This window comes from Pinus tabuliformis, chromosome 1_2 (genome assembly GCF_031772625.1).
Source record: "Pinus tabuliformis cultivar Carrire ecotype Pingquan chromosome 1_2, CPIR1, whole genome shotgun sequence".
Classification (NCBI taxonomy): Eukaryota; Viridiplantae; Streptophyta; class Pinopsida; order Pinales; family Pinaceae; genus Pinus; species Pinus tabuliformis.
In genome coordinates, this window is record NC_142298.1 from 1,192,309,527 (window position 1) to 1,192,314,837 (window position 5,311).

Sequence of the window (5,311 nt, forward strand, 5' to 3'; positions counted from 1 at the left end):
TTGGGAAGGTATTTATAATGTTTCAAAGGAAAATCATGGAAGGTATTTGGCAATATTAAGGGTCTATAGCTCTCTTGAATCTTGGAAGGTATAAGATCAGATATAAGGGGCATAATATCAACCTTGATCACATGAGGCTCACAAGACTAGTCATGGACATCATATGACTCAGATGAAAAAATTTGGTCAAGATCAACAAATGCAAGAAGAAGGTATATGTACAAATTCTAAATAATGATATACAAGTGTAGATTTATGGTCTACATTAAAATACAGTGAGCCACAAAAAATTCTTTTGATATGCTCAGGAAAGGACAAGAAGTAGTTGAAAAAACATAATATTACATCTTGGATAAAAGTCAAGTTTTGGTACCTGGATTTCCTGTATTGTCCTTTCATGTCCCTTTCAATAAGGCTCATCCTCTAGTGGATTATTTGAATTTGATTTTGAATCTTGATTGGAGTTTCCAGGTGAATGATTCACAACTTGCTTATGTCTGAAAAATGTCCACCATCAGCAATCAAATCTGGATCTTGTCATTTTCCTAGGGAAAATTTCACCTTTTCTCCGCGACAACGATGCCAAAATGTTATCACTCATAAATTTCCCCAACTATAGAAGGAAATAAATGAGGTAACCTCTGACTAATCTCTTGAATTGAAAGCTATCCCTTTCAATTCGAAGGGGGATCCCTTCTATAACTCAGTCAAAATCATTAGTTATGTACTTAACATAATGACTAGCTCTCTTGTAATAGGGTTTAAAAAATGTGGTAGGGTTTGATCGATTTCCATTGGGCATGGAGTCAAATAATTGGATTAACAAGGAGGCTAACTAAAACCTTGATAGAGGCAGGGTAGATGAAATACTATGAAATTTAAAAATGTTGAGATGGAGTGCAGAATAAGAAGACAATGGTATACTTATAAGAGCACCACAATGATGAAATATTTTAAAGCATAAGTCAGAAATTTGTGACAGACTGAATATGATTTCAATCTATTTACTCTTATCAGTGATAGAAGAATACACACATGACAACATAGAAGGAAAATAGAAATAGGAAAACACATACCCAAACTCTCTCAACACAAGAATCGCTGCTGCAAAATTAGACTTCCTTTATTAAACCTTCAGAAAATACACAAAGCACGATAAGTTTATGATAAAAACCCCAACCCTTTCTCATTCTTTAGTCTATGTATTTATAGAAAAGACAAACTAACCAAAAACAAATTTTTAGCAAAACTTTAATTACAAAGTCTAAATAATCACAACGTACATCTCAAATACATGCATATAAAACTTTTTAATCCTATCTGCATCTAAAGATCACGTTGTTTATGGTGTCATGGTTGGAGGTAAAGATCATCAAGTCAAATTTAGTGAGGTGGCATCCAAGTCAACCACTGTTCATGAGCTTTTTCCTCACGAAATCCTAAAAAATAGGGTTCAATGATCCCTTTGAAAATCCAAAACCATGATAGATGTTAGAAAACTTAGAGATATTTTCTAAATGAGTCCCTAAGGAAAAAAACCTCTTTCAGTTTGGTAAAATTTGTTCTCATTAGCCTCGAAAGCGTGTCTGAAATTATTGTGTTGTACAAGAAAAACAAAGTTTTAACTGGCGATTTCGCTGCTCACAAACTGAGTGTCAACATTTCCTTTTTGCCTATTTCAAAAGTGGGAATGTACATTATCAATTTAACAATAAATTTACCAAACTTACAAATGAAAACATGAACTTACAAAATGAAATGAGTTTAACAATGGACCAGGGAAATCATTCTGATTTGGTAAAATGATTACCCTTTGTAAGAAACACGTTTGAACTCATGATTAATCAACAAAACATACACCGATGGCAGTGATTAAATTTATAATTTAACCTCACAATTACTCGTGGCACACTTTATCATTGGCGCTGACATGGTTAGCATAATTCCAAATTTTAAATTTTAAATTTATTTTTAGCGTTAACATTCAGCCTGCCAATTTTATCGGAAACACTGATAAACCCATTGTTAGCGAATTTATTTAGAAAATATTATCCGTACAATTAAAACTTCAATAGCCTTATTATTGATAATTTCCCTATTCATTAGCTTAAAAGCGTTGACATTGAAACTGTCACAGTTTTCTAAAAAACCATTTAAAAACAAACTTTATTGTGATGGCATGAACTCTATCAAGAGAAGGGGCAATGGCGTGGCGAATGCAAAGAAATGGATATTTTGAATTGGTTGAAACCTAACCAATTAGAGATGTTTTGAATTAAATGTAAATTAGAAAATTGACGGCCAGCTAGTTGAGCGCTAAATTGATTTTGGTTGTTCCAAGTTATAATTATTGCACTTTTGGCATGTTATGGTTAAAACAACTTCGCTGAGGAATGTTTCATGTTAGGTTGGTGTTTACACTGAGCAAGGGCCATCTCTTTTGGATGAACCAAGAAGTTAAAACGCCACGTTACATAGGAAATATTTTGGGTATCAAATTTGATATTTTTAGAAGGCCTAAATTGTTTTTAGATTTTGGGGTGCTCCATCTTATTGGAAAGAGTTTTTGTAATTTCATAACACCTTCAAGTAATGGTTCTATGGATATATTCTAATTATATTTCATAATATGAATATAATTTCGCTATATTTTATGACATTCCTATTTTGATATAAGTGAAAGTTTTTTAATGAATGGAATTTTTTTGTCATTTATTTGCTTCAAATTAATTGCATCCCGCTTATTTGGACTATTTTTTTGCATTAATGAATTTTTACTTTTTTTCAAGAGAGTTAATGAATTAATCATTTTTTTCCATTTAAATTTGAAATTAATATTTGCGATATGAGATTTCACCTTTTCATATTATGTTATTAACGTTTTTAATCTAAAATTTTAAGTAATAACATTTTTCCATCATAATCCTCTCCCAATAATTGGTGAAGCATGTATTTAATTGTAAATTTAAAAAATATTTGAAATAAAATAATAAAATATATTTACAAACAAAAATGATTTTAATTTTCCCACCATCATCATCCTATTCCACGAATAAATGAAGAATGAGCCTCATTTTGAATTTAAGATATTATTCAAAATTAAATTAAATTTAAGATATTATTCAAAATAAAATAATAAAATATATTTACAAATATTGTATTATTTGTTATTTTAATGTATATAATTTAAATGGGTTATTTGTTATTTTAATGTATATAATTTAAATGGGTTTAAAAAAAAGGGAATATTTGTTTTTTTTTCGAGTTATAAATTTAAATTTGCATGCTTTTTAAATTTAATATTCAAATATTTACGTAAAAAAATCATATTATTATTACATGAAAAATAAATAGTAAAAATAACAATATTCTATTATTATTTAAATATAGTTTAATTATTATTATATTAAAAGAAAAAATAATAATATTTTATTATTATTTAAATATAGTTTAATTATTATTACATTAAAAGTAAAAATAATAATATTTTATTATTATTTAAATATAGTTTAATTTAACTTTTATAATATTTATTTAATATATAGTTACACATTTTAAAAATATTAGTATATTGTTGTATCTTTAACTCAAACATATATCATCTTATTTAATTATTATTTTTAAATATGTGTATTTGTCATTTAAATATTTTAAAATAATAAGAAAATAAATAAATATTTTTTTTTATTTAAATTTTTATTTATTTATTAATGATATATAGATTAAAAAGTAATGGTATATGATATTAAGATATTTATTGTATTAAGATTAAGATTTCAAGTTTAAAATTTTCAAATTAAAATAGTTAAATACTTTTTATATTGAAATGAAAAAATTGATAATGATATAATTATTTTTAATTTAAAATATTTGTGAAATTTTGACATACTAGTTTTAATAATTTCATACTTTTAAGTTTGTATTTTATTTAATTAAAATATAAAACATAAAGTATTATTTCATTGAAATTTTGAAATATAAATTTTAATAATTTTTTATTTTAAATTATTTTAGAAGAAAAAGGAAAAACATTGCAAGGAGAATATGATTTTAATATATTTTCAAATAATTTATTTATTAAAATATCATGATTATTTTTTCTCTTTAATCTTTATGTCTATTTAAGAATTTTCTAAAATTTAAATATGATTGTTAATATTCACAAAATGAAAATCATGAAAATTAAATTTAAAAGAATTTCTTATAATATATAATAACCAAACAATATCTTGAGAAATTTTAAATATATTTTGGAATTCATAACACAAGTTCAACTAAAATTATGTCATTCACGATAGGATTATTAAAGTTTGGAATGTTTATTAGGGATATCAAGGAAGTTTTGAAAAAGGATATAACACTTTAAAAAAAATCCAAATTAAAGGAAACATTTTATTCTACTCTTTTCATGGAAGAAAATCATTTCCTCATTGATAGCATGACTATGACTATGTATCTAATGCATAATAAAAGGTTAAATCACATGGACAACAGGCTTTCTAAAATAACTTCAAAGCCTAGCAACAACAACCTCTGAATCAATTGGGATGGTGTAAGGAGACATTATCTTGGTTAGACCATAGAGGTATAAAGGAAGAGATCATTTTTCTCACTAAAAGATAATATTAGAAATATTGGTGCCATAAGGAGGTAGAGATATATTCATTGTTCAAATAACAACAAAGTTTCATGAGCTTAAAATATTTGTGATGATTTCAAGCATAAAATCAAGCTTTTAAATCATTTCAAGTAATATTTTACTTGTATTAAAATATAAACTTCAAAATAATGGTTGCATTTTCAATTTTTTGACTTTTAATTCAAAAACGCTATGACGATCTTGAAACACTTTTGCTTAAAGTTTTTGAAGCATAAAAACAAACTTCTAAAGAATTTCAATTAAAATTTTACCTTTTTAAGATAAACCATTTTTGGTGTCAATGCATATTAATGATAGTTGCCATCATATATATTAGATTCAATTTAACTTGGATATATCATACATTGTGAAGAATATACCTTTTTAATCCATAATCATTTAATTTTATGTTGCTTATTAAGAAATTTGACTAGTGTTAATACTTAATAGATCAGGGTCTTGGTTAAATAGATCTAGGGTAATTTAATTATTTTAAATTTTTTTACATATATTTTAAAAGTAGTGTGAAAACCTAGCATAACGTTGTTTTCAAATCAACAGTGGGAACGACCATTACTGGCTACTATCCGCAAATGCAGGTTGACCCCTTTCAGATGCCTCTGGGCCTTGGGCTCGTAACATATTTCCTTATGTTCAAGGAAGACAAGCTCT